The sequence below is a fragment of the Melospiza melodia genome, chromosome 5 (assembly GCF_035770615.1).
Source record: "Melospiza melodia melodia isolate bMelMel2 chromosome 5, bMelMel2.pri, whole genome shotgun sequence".
Classification (NCBI taxonomy): Eukaryota; Metazoa; Chordata; class Aves; order Passeriformes; family Passerellidae; genus Melospiza; species Melospiza melodia.
Window position 1 is genome coordinate 43,843,952 of NC_086198.1, and position 15,965 is coordinate 43,859,916.

Sequence of the window (15,965 nt, forward strand, 5' to 3'; positions counted from 1 at the left end):
CCAGCCCAACTTGGCACTGGTACCACCTTGGATCTGGGAACCATCCTGCCTAGCGTGGATTTTCAGGGGCCAGCCGGCCACTCTCAGCCATATGCCCCCAGACAAAAACCTCGGCCCGTTTCCCTAGCAAACAAAAGTAAGCTGCCCCGCTTCTGGATGGCAGATTGCAGGAGCCACTTGGTACTATCAAACCAGCCCAACTTGGCACTGGTGCCACCTTGGATCTGGGAACCATCCTGCGTATCGTACATATTCAGGAACCAGCCGAACACTGCTGGCCATAGGCCCCCAGACACAAACCTTGGCACGTTTCCCTGGCAAACAAAAGTAAGCTGCCCCGCTTCTGGATGGCAGATTTCGGGAGCCACTTGGTACTATCAAACCAGCCCAACTTGGCACTGGTGCCACCTTGGCTCTGGGAACCATCCTGCCTATCGTGGATTTTCAGGAAACAGCCGGCCACTCCCAGCCACAGGCCCCCAAACACAAACCACGGCCCATTTCCCTGGCAAACAAAACTCAGCTGCCCCGCATCTGGATGGCAGTTTGCAGGAGCCACTTGGGACTATCAAACCAGCCCAACTTGGCACTGGTACCACCTTGGATCTGGGAACCATCCTACCTAGCGTGGATTTTCAGGGGCCAGCCGGCCACTCTCAGCCATATGCCCCCAAACACAAACCTCGGCCCTTTTCTCTGGCAAACAAAACTCAACTGCCCCTATTCTGGATGGCAAATTGTAGGACGCACTTGGTACTACAAAAACAGCCCGACTTCGCACTGGTGCCACCATGGGTCTGGTTACCATCCTGCGTATCGTGCATTTTAAGGAGCCAGCTGGCCACTCCCAGCCATATGCCCCCAAACACAAACCACGGCCCTTTTCCCTGGCAAACAAAACTCAGGATCCCCGCTTCTGGATTGAGATTGCAGGAGCCACTTTGCACCATCAAACCAGCCCGACATGGCACTGGTGCCACCTTGGATCTGGGAACCATCCTGCCTATTGTGGATTTTCAGGGGCCAGCCGGCCACTCTCAGCCATATGCCCCCAAACAGAAACCACGGCCCTTTTCTCTGGCAAACAAAACTCAACTGCCCCTCTTCTGGATGGCAAATTGCAGGAGCCACTTGGTACTATCAAACCAGCCTGACTTTGCTTTGGTGCTATCTTTGGTCTGGGAACCATCCTGCCTATTGTGGATTTTCAAGAGCCAGCCGGTCACTCTCAGCCATATGCCCCCAGACAAAAACCTCGGCCCGTTTCCCTAGCAAACAAAAGTAAGCTGCCCCGCTTCTGGATGGCAGATTGCAGGAGCCACTTGGTACTATCAAACCAGCCCAACTTGGCACTGGTGCCACCTTGGATCTGGGAACCATCCTGCGTATCGTACATATTCAGGAACCAGCCGAACACTGCTGGCCATAGGCCCCCAGACACAAACCTTGGCACGTTTCCCTGGCAAACAAAAGTAAGCTGCCCCGCTTCTGGATGGCAGATTGCGGGAGCCACTTGGTACTATCAAACCAGCCCAACTTGGCACTGGTGCCACCTTGGCTCTGGGAACCATCCTGCCTATCGTGGATTTTCAGGAAACAGCCGGCCTCTCCCAGCCACAGGCCCCCAAACACAAACCACGGCCCATTTCCCTGGCAAACAAAACTCAGCTGCCCCGCATCTGGATGGCAGTTTGCAGGAGCCACTTGGGACTATCAAACCAGCCCAACTTGGCACTGGTACCACCTTGGATCTGGGAACCATCCTACCTAGCGTGGATTTTCAGGGGCCAGCCGGCCACTCTCAGCCATATGCCCCCAAACACAAACCTCGGCCCTTTTCTCTGGCAAACAAAACTCAACTGCCCCTATTCTGGATGGCAAATTGTAGGACGCACTTGGTACTACAAAAACAGCCCGACTTCGCACTGGTGCCACCATGGGTCTGGTTACCATCCTGCGTATCGTGCATTTTAAGGAGCCAGCTGGCCACTCCCAGCCATATGCCCCCAAACACAAACCACGGCCCTTTTCCCTGGCAAACAAAACTCAGGATCCCCGCTTCTGGATTGAGATTGCAGGAGCCACTTTGCACCATCAAACCAGCCCGACATGGCACTGGTGCCACCTTGGATCTGGGAACCATCCTGCCTATTGTGGATTTTCAGGGGCCAGCCGGCCACTCTCAGCCATATGCCCCCAAACAGAAACCACGGCCCTTTTCTCTGGCAAACAAAACTAAACTGCCCCTCTTCTGGATGGCAAATTGCAGGACGCACATGGTACTACAAAAAACAGCTTGACTTGGCACTGGTGCCACCTTGGCTCTGGGAACCATCCTGCCTATCGTGGATTTTCAGGAAACAGCCGGCCACTCCCAGCCACAGGCCCCCAAACACAAACCACGGCCCATTTCCCTGGCAAACAAAACTCAGCTGCCCCGCATCTGGATGGCAGTTTGCAGGAGCCACTTGGGACTATCAAACCAGCCCAACTTGGCACTGGTACCACCTTGGATCTGGGAACCATCCTGCCTATGGTGGATTTTCAGGAGCCAGCCGGCCACTCCCAGCCATATGCACCCAAACACAACCCATGGCCCTTTTCTCTGGCAAACAAAACTCAGCTTCCCAGCTTCTGGATGGCAGATTGCAGGAGCCACTTGGTACTATGAAACCAGCCCGACTTTGCACTGGTGCCACCTTGGGTCTGGGAACCATCCTGCGTATTGTGGATTGTCAGGAGCCAGCCGACCACTCTCGGCCACAGACCCCAATCAAAAACAACGGCCCGTTTCCCTGGCAAAAAAAACTCAGCTGCCCCGCTTCTGGATGGGAGATTGCAGGAGGCACTTGACACTGTCAAACCAACCCGACTTGGCACTGGTGCCACCTTTGGTCTGGTTACCGTCCTGCGTATCGTGGATTTTCAGGAGCCAGCCGGCCACTGCCAGCCACAGGCCCCCAAACACAAACCACAGCCATTTACTCTGGCAAACAAAACTCAGGTGCCCCGCTTCTGGATGGCAGATTGCAGGAGGCACTTGGTACTATCAAACCAGCCCAACTCGGCACTGGTGCAACCTTGGGTCTGGGAACCATCCTGCGTATTGTGGATTTTAAGGAGCCAGTCGGCTACTCCCAGCCACAGGCCCCCAAAAAAACAACGGCCCTTTCTTCTGGCAATCAAAACTTAGCTGCCCCGCTTCTGGATGGCAGATTGCAGGAGGCACTTGCTACTATCCAACCAGCCCGACTTGGCACTGGTGCCACCTTGGCTCTGGGAACCATCCTGCGTTTCGTGGATTCTAAGGAGCCAGCCGGCCACTCCCAGCCACAGGCCCTCAAACACAAACAACGGCCCATTTCCCTGGCAAAGAAAACTCGCCTGCCTACATTTTGATGGCAGATTGCAGGAGGCACTTGGTACTATCAAACCAGCCCAACTTGGCACTGGTGCCACCATGGGTCTGGTAACCATCCTGCCTATCGTAGCTTTTCAGGAGCCAGCCGGTCACTCCCAGCGATAGGCCCCCAGACACAAACCTCAGCCCGTTTCCCTGGCAAACAAAAGTAAGCTGCCCCGCTTCTGGATGGCAGATTGCAGGAGCCACTTGGTACTATCAAACCAGCCCAACTTGGCACTGGTGCAACCTTGGGTCTGGGAACCATCCTGCCTGTCATGGATTTTCAGGAGCCAGCCGTCCACACCCAGCCACAGGGCCCACAAAACCAACCACGGCCATTGTCCTTGGCAAACAAAACTCAGCTACCCCGCATCTGGATGGCCGATTGCAGGAGCCATTTGGTACTATCAAACCAGCCCAACTTGGCACTGGTACCACCTTGGGTCTGGAAGCCATCATGCGTATGGTTGATTTTCAGGAGTCAGCTGGCCACTCCCAGCCATAGGACCTCAAACACAAACCTCGGCGCAGTTCTCTGGCGAACAAAACTCAGCTGCCCCGCTTCTGGATGGCAGATTGCAGGACGCACTTGGTACAATCAAACCAGCCCGACTTGGCCCTGGTGCCACCTTGGATCTGGGAACCATCCTGCCTATCGTGGATTTTCAGGGGCCAGCCGGCCACTCTCAGCCATATGCCCCCAAAAACAAACCACGGCCTTTTTCTCTGGCAAACAAAACTCAACTGCCCCTCTTCTGGATGGCAAATTGCAGGAGCCACTTGGTACTATCAAACCAGCCCAACTTGCCACTGGTGCAACCTTTGGTCTGGGAACCATCCTGCCTATTGTGGATTTTCAGGAGCCAGCCGGTCACTCCCAGCCATATGCCTCCAGACACAAACCTCGGCCCGTTTCTCTGGCAAAAAAAAGTTAGCTGCCCCGCTCCTGGATGGCAGATTGCAGGAGCCACTTGGTACTATCAAACCAGCCCAACTTGGCACTGGTGCAGCCTTGGGTCTGGGAACCATCCTGCGTATCGTGGATTTTAAGGAGCCAGCCGGCTACTCCTAGCCACAGGCCCGGAACATAAATCACGGCACTTTTTTCTGGCAAACAAAACTTATCTGCCCCGCTTCTGGATGGCAGATTGCAGGAGCCACTTGGTACTATCAAACCAGCTCGACTTGGCACTGGTGCCACCTTGGGTCTGGGAACCATCCTGTGTATCGTGGATTCTAAGGAGCCAGCCGGCCACTCCCAGCCATATGCACCCAAACACAAACAACGGCGCTTTTCCCTGGAAAACAAAACTCGCCTGCCAAATTTTTGATGGCAGATTGCAGGAGCCACTTGGTACTATCAAACCAGCCCAACTTGGCACTGGTGCCACCATGGGTCTGGTAACCATCCTGCCTATCGTAGCTTTTCAGGAGCTAGCCGGTCACTCCCAGCCATAGGCCCCCAGACACAAACCTCAGCCCATTTCCCTGGCAAAGGAAACTAAGCTGCCCCGCTTCTGGATGGCAGATTGTAGGAGCCACTTGGTACTGTCAAAGCAGCCTGACTTGGCACAGGTGCCTCATTGGGTCTGGGAACCATCCTGCCTGTCAAGGATTCTAAGGAGCCAGACGGCCACTCCCAGCCGTATGCCTCCAAAAACAAACCACGGACATTTTCTCTGGCCAACAAAACTCAACTGCCCCGCTTCTGGATGGCAGATTGCAGGAGTCACTTTGAACCATAGAACCAGCCCGACTTGGCAGTGGTGCCACCTTGGATCTGGGAACCATCCTGCCTATCGTGGATTTTCAGGGGCCAGCCAGCCACTCTCAGCCATATGCCCCCAAACACAAACCACGGCCCATTTCCCTGGCAAACAAAATTCAGCTGCCCCGCTTCTGGATGGCAGTTTGCAGGAGCCACTTGGGACTATCAAACCAGCCCAACTTGGCACTGGTATCACCTTGGATCTGGGAACCATCCTGCCTAGCGTGGATTTTCAGGGGCCAGCCGGCCACTCCCAGCCATATGCCCCCAAACACAAACCTCGGCCCTTTTCTCTGGCAAACAAAACTCAACTGCCCCTTTTCTGGATGGCAAATTGCAGGACGCACTTGGTACTACAAAAAACAGCTTGACTTGGCACTGGTGCCACCTTGGGTCTGGTTACCTTCCTGCGTATCTTGCATTTTAAGGAGCCAGACGGCCACTCCCAGCCATATGCACCCAAACACAACCCATGGCCCTTTTCTCTGGCAAAAAAAACTCAGCTGCCCAGCTTCTGGATGGCAGATTGCAGGAGCCACTTGGTACTATCAAACCAGCCCGACTTTGCACTGGTGCCACCTTGGGTCTGGGAACCATCCTGCGTATTGTGGATTGTCAGGAGCCAGCCGACCACTCTCGGCCACAGACCCCAATCAAAAACAACGGCCCGTTTCCCTGGCAAACAAAACTAAACTTCCCCGCTTCTGGATGGGAGATTGCAGGAGGCACTTGCTACTATCCAACCAGCCCGACTTGGCAGTGGTGCCACATTCGGTCTGGGAACCATCCTGCCTATCGTGGATTTTCAGGAAACAGCCGGCCACTCCCAGCCATATGCCTCCAGACACAAACCTCGGCCCGTTTCTCTGGCAAACAAAAGTTAGCTGCCCCGCTTCTGGATGGCAGATTGCAGGAGCCACTTGGTACTATCAAACCAGCTCAACTTGGCACTGGTGCCACCTTGGGTCTGGGAACCATCCTGTGTATCGTGGATTCTGAGGAGCCAGCCGGCCACTCCCAGCCATATGCACCCAAACACAAACAACGGCGCTTTTCCCTGGAAAACAAAACTCGCCTGCCAAATTTTTGATGGCAGATTGCAGGAGCCACTTGGTACTATCAAACCAGCCCAACTTGGCACTGGTGCCACTATGGGTCTGGTAACCATCCTGCCTATTGTAGCTTTTCAGGAGCCAGCCGGTCACTCCCAGCCATAGCCCCCAGAAACAAACCTCAGCCCGTTTCCCTGGCAAAGGAAACTAAGCTGCCCAGCTTCTGGATGGCAAATTGCAGGAGTCACTTTGCACCATCAAACCAGCCGGACTTGGCACTGGTGCCACCTTGGATCTGGGAACCATCCTGCCTAGCGTGGATTTTCAGGGGCCAGCCGGCCACTCTCAGCCATAGGCCCCCAAACACAAACCACGGCCTTTTTCTTTGGCAAACAAAACTCAACTGCCCCTCTTCTGGATGGCAAATTGCAGGAGCCACTTGGGACTATCAAACCAGCCCAACTTGGCACTGGTACCACCTTGGATCTGGGAACCATCCTGCCTAGCGTGGATTTTCAGGGGCCAGCCGGCCACTCTCAGCCATATGCCCCCAGACAAAAACCTCGGCCCGTTTCCCTAGCAAACAAAAGTAAGCTGCCCCGCTTCTGGATGGCAGATTGCAGGAGCCACTTGGTACTATCAAACCAGCCCAACTTGGCACTGGTGCCACCTTGGATCTGGGAACCATCCTGCGTATCGTACATATTCAGGAACCAGCCGAACACTGCTGGCCATAGGCCCCCAGACACAAACCTTGGCACGTTTCCCTGGCAAACAAAAGTAAGCTGCCCCGCTTCTGGATGGCAGATTTCGGGAGCCACTTGGTACTATCAAACCAGCCCAACTTGGCACTGGTGCCACCTTGGCTCTGGGAACCATCCTGCCTATCGTGGATTTTCAGGAAACAGCCGGCCACTCCCAGCCACAGGCCCCCAAACACAAACCACGGCCCATTTCCCTGGCAAACAAAACTCAGCTGCCCCGCATCTGGATGGCAGTTTGCAGGAGCCACTTGGGACTATCAAACCAGCCCAACTTGGCACTGGTACCACCTTGGATCTGGGAACCATCCTACCTAGCGTGGATTTTCAGGGGCCAGCCGGCCACTCTCAGCCATATGCCCCCAAACACAAACCTCGGCCCTTTTCTCTGGCAAACAAAACTCAACTGCCCCTATTCTGGATGGCAAATTGTAGGACGCACTTGGTACTACAAAAACAGCCCGACTTCGCACTGGTGCCACCATGGGTCTGGTTACCATCCTGCGTATCGTGCATTTTAAGGAGCCAGCTGGCCACTCCCAGCCATATGCCCCCAAACACAAACCACGGCCCTTTTCCCTGGCAAACAAAACTCAGGATCCCCGCTTCTGGATTGAGATTGCAGGAGCCACTTTGCACCATCAAACCAGCCCGACATGGCACTGGTGCCACCTTGGATCTGGGAACCATCCTGCCTATTGTGGATTTTCAGGGGCCAGCCGGCCACTCTCAGCCATATGCCCCCAAACAGAAACCACGGCCCTTTTCTCTGGCAAACAAAACTCAACTGCCCCTCTTCTGGATGGCAAATTGCAGGAGCCACTTGGTACTATCAAACCAGCCTGACTTTGCTTTGGTGCTATCTTTGGTCTGGGAACCATCCTGCCTATTGTGGATTTTCAAGAGCCAGCCGGTCACTCTCAGCCATATGCCCCCAGACAAAAACCTCGGCCCGTTTCCCTAGCAAACAAAAGTAAGCTGCCCCGCTTCTGGATGGCAGATTGCAGGAGCCACTTGGTACTATCAAACCAGCCCAACTTGGCACTGGTGCCACCTTGGATCTGGGAACCATCCTGCGTATCGTACATATTCAGGAACCAGCCGAACACTGCTGGCCATAGGCCCCCAGACACAAACCTTGGCACGTTTCCCTGGCAAACAAAAGTAAGCTGCCCCGCTTCTGGATGGCAGATTGCGGGAGCCACTTGGTACTATCAAACCAGCCCAACTTGGCACTGGTGCCACCTTGGCTCTGGGAACCATCCTGCCTATCGTGGATTTTCAGGAAACAGCCGGCCACTCCCAGCCACAGGCCCCCAAACACAAACCACGGCCCATTTCCCTGGCAAACAAAACTCAGCTGCCCCGCATCTGGATGGCAGTTTGCAGGAGCCACTTGGGACTATCAAACCAGCCCAACTTGGCACTGGTACCACCTTGGATCTGGGAACCATCCTACCTAGCGTGGATTTTCAGGGGCCAGCCGGCCACTCTCAGCCATATGCCCCCAAACACAAACCTCGGCCCTTTTCTCTGGCAAACAAAACTCAACTGCCCCTATTCTGGATGGCAAATTGTAGGACGCACTTGGTACTACAAAAACAGCCCGACTTCGCACTGGTGCCACCATGGGTCTGGTTACCATCCTGCGTATCGTGCATTTTAAGGAGCCAGCTGGCCACTCCCAGCCATATGCCCCCAAACACAAACCACGGCCCTTTTCCCTGGCAAACAAAACTCAGGATCCCCGCTTCTGGATTGAGATTGCAGGAGCCACTTTGCACCATCAAACCAGCCCGACATGGCACTGGTGCCACCTTGGATCTGGGAACCATCCTGCCTATTGTGGATTTTCAGGGGCCAGCCGGCCACTCTCAGCCATATGCCCCCAAACAGAAACCACGGCCCTTTTCTCTGGCAAACAAAACTAAACTGCCCCTCTTCTGGATGGCAAATTGCAGGACGCACATGGTACTACAAAAAACAGCTTGACTTGGCACTGGTGCCACCTTGGCTCTGGGAACCATCCTGCCTATCGTGGATTTTCAGGAAACAGCCGGCCACTCCCAGCCACAGGCCCCCAAACACAAACCACGGCCCATTTCCCTGGCAAACAAAACTCAGCTGCCCCGCATCTGGATGGCAGTTTGCAGGAGCCACTTGGGACTATCAAACCAGCCCAACTTGGCACTGGTACCACCTTGGATCTGGGAACCATCCTGCCTATGGTGGATTTTCAGGAGCCAGCCGGCCACTCCCAGCCATATGCACCCAAACACAACCCATGGCCCTTTTCTCTGGCAAACAAAACTCAGCTTCCCAGCTTCTGGATGGCAGATTGCAGGAGCCACTTGGTACTATGAAACCAGCCCGACTTTGCACTGGTGCCACCTTGGGTCTGGGAACCATCCTGCGTATTGTGGATTGTCAGGAGCCAGCCGACCACTCTCGGCCACAGACCCCAATCAAAAACAACGGCCCGTTTCCCTGGCAAAAAAAACTCAGCTGCCCCGCTTCTGGATGGGAGATTGCAGGAGGCACTTGACACTGTCAAACCAACCCGACTTGGCACTGGTGCCACCTTTGGTCTGGTTACCGTCCTGCGTATCGTGGATTTTCAGGAGCCAGCCGGCCACTGCCAGCCACAGGCCCCCAAACACAAACCACAGCCATTTACTCTGGCAAACAAAACTCAGGTGCCCCGCTTCTGGATGGCAGATTGCAGGAGGCACTTGGTACTATCAAACCAGCCCAACTCGGCACTGGTGCAACCTTGGGTCTGGGAACCATCCTGCGTATTGTGGATTTTAAGGAGCCAGTCGGCTACTCCCAGCCACAGGCCCCCAAAAAAACAACGGCCCTTTCTTCTGGCAATCAAAACTTAGCTGCCCCGCTTCTGGATGGCAGATTGCAGGAGGCACTTGCTACTATCCAACCAGCCCGACTTGGCACTGGTGCCACCTTGGCTCTGGGAACCATCCTGCGTTTCGTGGATTCTAAGGAGCCAGCCGGCCACTCCCAGCCACAGGCCCTCAAACACAAACAACGGCCCATTTCCCTGGCAAAGAAAACTCGCCTGCCTACATTTTGATGGCAGATTGCAGGAGGCACTTGGTACTATCAAACCAGCCCAACTTGGCACTGGTGCCACCATGGGTCTGGTAACCATCCTGCCTATCGTAGCTTTTCAGGAGCCAGCCGGTCACTCCCAGCGATAGGCCCCCAGACACAAACCTCAGCCCGTTTCCCTGGCAAACAAAAGTAAGCTGCCCCGCTTCTGGATGGCAGATTGCAGGAGCCACTTGGTACTATCAAACCAGCCCAACTTGGCACTGGTGCAACCTTGGGTCTGGGAACCATCCTGCCTGTCATGGATTTTCAGGAGCCAGCCGTCCACACCCAGCCACAGGGCCCACAAAACCAACCACGGCCATTGTCCTTGGCAAACAAAACTCAGCTACCCCGCATCTGGATGGCCGATTGCAGGAGCCATTTGGTACTATCAAACCAGCCCAACTTGGCACTGGTACCACCTTGGGTCTGGAAGCCATCATGCGTATGGTTGATTTTCAGGAGTCAGCTGGCCACTCCCAGCCATAGGACCTCAAACACAAACCTCGGCGCAGTTCTCTGGCGAACAAAACTCAGCTGCCCCGCTTCTGGATGGCAGATTGCAGGACGCACTTGGTACAATCAAACCAGCCCGACTTGGCCCTGGTGCCACCTTGGATCTGGGAACCATCCTGCCTATCGTGGATTTTCAGGGGCCAGCCGGCCACTCTCAGCCATATGCCCCCAAAAACAAACCACGGCCTTTTTCTCTGGCAAACAAAACTCAACTGCCCCTCTTCTGGATGGCAAATTGCAGGAGCCACTTGGTACTATCAAACCAGCCCAACTTGCCACTGGTGCAACCTTTGGTCTGGGAACCATCCTGCCTATTGTGGATTTTCAGGAGCCAGCCGGTCACTCCCAGCCATATGCCTCCAGACACAAACCTCGGCCCGTTTCTCTGGCAAAAAAAAGTTAGCTGCCCCGCTCCTGGATGGCAGATTGCAGGAGCCACTTTGTACTATCAAACCAGCCCAACTTGGCACTGGTGCAGCCTTGGGTCTGGGAACCATCCTGCGTATCGTGGATTTTAAGGAGCCAGCCGGCTACTCCTAGCCACAGGCCCGGAACATAAATCACGGCACTTTTTTCTGGCAAACAAAACTTATCTGCCCCGCTTCTGGATGGCAGATTGCAGGAGCCACTTGGTACTATCAAACCAGCCCGACTTGGCACTGGTGCCACCTTGGGTCTGGGAACCATCCTGTGTATCGTGGATTCTAAGGAGCCAGCCGGCCACTCCCAGCCATATGCACCCAAACACAAACAACGGCGCTTTTCCCTGGAAAACAAAACTCGCCTGCCAAATTTTTGATGGCAGATTGCAGGAGCCACTTGGTACTATCAAACCAGCCCAACTTGGCACTGGTGCCACCATGGGTCTGGTCACCATCCTGCCTATCGTAGCTTTTCAGGAGCCAGCCGGTCACACCCAGCCATAGGCCCCCAGACACAAACCTCAGCCCATTTCCCTGGCAAAGGAAACTAAGCTGCCCCGCTTCTGGATGGCAGATTGTAGGAGCCACTTGGTACTGTCAAAGCAGCCCGACTTGGCACAGGTGCCTCATTGGGTCTGGGAACCATCCTGCCTGTCATGGATTCTAAGGAGCCAGACGGCCACTCCCAGCCGTATGCCTCCAAAAGCAAACCACGGACATTTTCTCTGGCCAACAAAACTCAACTGCCCCGCTTCTGGATGGCAGATTGCAGGAGTCACTTTGAACCATAGAACCAGCCCGACTTGGCAGTGGTGCCACCTTGGATCTGGGAACCATCCTGCCTATCGTGGATTTTCAGGGGCCAGCCAGCCACTCTCAGCCATATGCCCCCAAACACAAACCATGGCCCATTTCCCTGGCAAACAAAATTCAGCTGCCCCGCTTCTGGATGGCAGTTTGCAGGAGCCACTTGGGACTATCAAACCAGCCCAACTTGGCACTGGTATCACCTTGGATCTGGGAACCATCCTGCCTAGCGTGGATTTTCAGGGGCCAGCCGGCCACTCCCAGCCATATGCCCCCAAACACAAACCTCGGCCTTTTTCTCTGGCAAACAAAACTCAACTGCCCCTTTTCTGGATGGCAAATTGCAGGACGCACTTGGTACTACAAAAAACAGCTTGACTTGGCACTGGTGCCACCTTGGGTCTGGTTACCTTCCTGCGTATCTTGCATTTTAAGGAGCCAGCCGGCCACTCCCAGCCATACGCACCCAAACACAACCCATGGCCCTTTTCTCTGGCAAAAAAAACTCAGCTGCCCAGCTTCTGGATGGCAGATTGCAGGAGTCACTTGGTACTATCAAACCAGCCCGACTTTGCACTGGTGCCACCTTGGGTCTGGGAACCATCCTGCGTATTGTGGATTGTCAGGAGCCAGCCGACCACTATCGGCCACAGACCCCAATCAAAAACAACGGCCCGTTTCCCTGGCAAACAAAACTCAACTTCCCCGCTTCTGGATGGGAGATTGCAGGAGGCACTTGCTACTATCCAACCAGCCCGACTTGGCACTGGTGCCACCTTGGGTCTGGGAACCATCCTGCCTATCGTGGATTTTCAGGAAACAGCCGGCCACTCCCAGCCACAGGCCCCCAAACACAAACCACGGCCCATTTCCCTGGCAAACAAAACTCAGCTGCCCCGCTTCTGGATGGCAGTTTGCAGGAGCCACTTGGGACTATCAAACCAGCCCAACTTGGCACTGGTACCACCTTGGATCTGGGAACCATCCTGCCTAGCGTGGATTTTCAGGGGCCAGCCGGCCACTCCCAGCCATATGCCCCCAAACAAAAACCTCGGCCGTTTTCTCTGGCAAACAAAACTCAACTGCCCCTCTTCTGGATGGCAAATTGTGGGACGCACTTGGTACTACAAAAACAGCCCGACTTGGCACTGGTGCCACCATGGGTCTGGTTACCATCCTGCGTATCGTGCATTTTAAGGAGCCAGCTGGCCACTCCCAGCCATATGCCCCCAAACACAAACCACGGCCCATTTCCCTGGCAAACAAAACTCAGGATCCCCGCTTCTGGATGGAGATTGCAGGAGCCACTTTGCACCATCAAACCAGCCCGACATGGCACTGGTGCCACCTTGGATCTGGGAACCATCCTGCCTAGCGTGGATTTTCAGGGGCCAGCCGGCCACTCTCAGCCATATGCCCCCAAACAGAAACCACGGCCCTTTTCTCTGGCAAACAAAACTCAACTGCCCCTCTTCTGGATGGCAAATTGCAGGACGCACTTGGTACTACAAAAAACAGCTTGACTTGGCACTGGTGCCACCTTGGTTTCAGGTTACCTTCCTGCGTATCGTGCATTTTAAGGAGCCAGCCGGCCACTCCCAGCCATATGCCCCCAAACACAACCCATGGCCCTTTTCTCTGGCAAACAAAACTCAGCTGCCCAGCTTCTGGATGGCAGATTGCAGGAGCCACTTGGTACTATCAAACCAGCCCGACTTTGCACTGGTGCCACCTTGGGTCTGGGAACCATCCTGCGTATTGTGGATTGTCAGGAGCCAGCCGACCACTCTCGGCCACAGACCCCAATCAAAAACAACGGCCCGTTTCCCTGGCAAAAAAAAGTAAGCTGCCCAGCTTCTGGATGGCCGATTGCAGGAGGCACTTGACACTGTCAAACCAACCCGATTTGGCACTGGTGCCACCTTTGGTCTGGTTACCGTCCTGCGTATCGTGGATTTTCAGGAGCCAGCCGGCCACTGCCAGCCACAGGCCCCCAAACACAAACCACGGCCATTTACTCTGGCAAACAAAACTCAGGTGCCCCGCTTCTGGATGGCAGATTGCAGGAGGCACTTGGTACTATCAAACCAGCCCAACTCGGCACTGGTGCAACCTTGGGTCTGGGAACCATCCTGCCTATCGTGGATTTTAAGGAGCCATTTGGCTACTCCCAGCCACAGGCCCCCAAAAAAACAACGGCCCTTTCTTCTGGCAAACAAAAGTTAGCTGCCCCGCTTCTGGATGGCAGATTGCAGGAGGCACTTGGTACTATCAAACCAGCCCAACTTGGCACTGGTGCCACCATGGGTCTGGTAACCATCCTGCCTATCGTAGCTTTTCAGGAGCCAGCCGGTCACTCCCAGCGATAGGCCCCCAGACACAAACCTCGGCCCGTTTCCCTGGCAAACAAAAGTAAGCTGCCCCGCTTCTGGATGGCAGATTGCAGGAGCCACTTGGTACTATCAAACCAGCCCAACTTGGCACTGGTGCAACCTTGGGTCTGGGAACCATCCTGCGTATCGTGGATTTTCAGGAGCCAGCCGTCCACTCCCAGCCACAGGGCCCACAAAACCAACCACGGCCATTTTCCTTGGCAAACAAAACTCAGCTACCCCGCATCTGGATGGCCGATTGCAGGAGCCATTTGGTAGTATCAAACCAGCCCAACTTGGCACTGGTACCACCTTGGGTCTGGAAGCCATCATGCGTATGGTTGATTTTCTGGAGTCAGCTGGCCACTCCCCGCCATAGGCCCTCAAAGACAAACCTCGGCGCATTTCTCTGGCGAAAAAAACTCAGCTGCCCCGCTTCTGGATGGCAGATTGCAGGACGCACTTGGTACAATCAAACCAGCCCGACTTGGCCGTGGTGCCACCTTGGATCTGGGAACCATCCTGCCTATCGTGGATTTTCAGGGGCCAGCCGGCCACTCTCAGCCATATGCCCCCAAAAACAAACAACGGCCTTTTTCTCTGGCAAACAAAACTCAACTGCCCCTCTTCTGGATGGCAAATTGCAGGAGCCACTTGGTACTATCAAACCAGCCCGACTTGCCACTGGTGCAACCTTGGGTCTGGGAACCATCCTGCCTATCGTGGATTTTCAGGAGCCAGCCGGTCACTCCCAGCCATATGCCTCCAGACACAAACCTCGGCCTGTTTCTCTGGCAAACAAAAGTTAGCTGCCCCGCTTCTGGATGGCAGATTGCAGGAGCCACTTGGTACTATCAAACCAGCCCAACTTGGCACTGGTGCAGCCTTGGGTCTGGGAACCATCCTGCGTATCGTGGATTTTAAGGAGCCAGCCGGCTACTCCTAGCCACAGGCCCGGAACATAAATCACGGCACTTTTTTCTGGCAAACAAAACTTATCTGCCCCGCTTCTGGATGGCAGATTGCAGGAGCCACTTGGTACTATCAAACCAGCTCGACTTGGCACTGGTGCCACCTTGGGTCTGGGTACCATCCTGTGTATCGTGGATTCTAAGGAGCCAGCCGGCCACTCCCAGCCATATGCACCCAAACACAAACAACGGCGCTTTTCCCTGGAAAACAAAACTCGCCTGCCAAATTTTTGATGGCAGATTGCAGGAGCCACTTGGTACTATCAAACCAGCCCAACTTGGCACTGGTGCCACCATGGGTCTGGTAACCATCCTGCCTATCATAGCTTTTCAGGAGCCAGCCGGTCACTCCCAGCCATAGGCCCCCAGACACAAACCTCAGCCCATTTCCCTGGCAAAGGAAACTAAGCTGCCCCGCTTCTGGATGGCAGATTGTAGGAGCCACTTCGTACTGTCAAAGCAGCCCGACTTGGCACAGGTGCCTCATTGGGTCTGGGAACCATCCTGCCTGTCATGGATTCTAAGGAGCCAGACGGCCACTCCCAGCCGTATGCCTCCAAAAACAAACCACGGACATTTTCTCTGGCCAACAAAACTCAACTGCCCCGCTTCTGGATGGCAGATTGCAGGAGTCACTTTGAACCATAGAACCAGCCCGACTTGGCAGTGGTGCCACCTTGGATCTGGGAACCATCCTGCCTATCGTGGATTTTCAGGGGCCAGCCGGCCACTCTCAGCCATATGCCCCCAAACACAAACCACGGCCCATTTCCCTGGCAAAC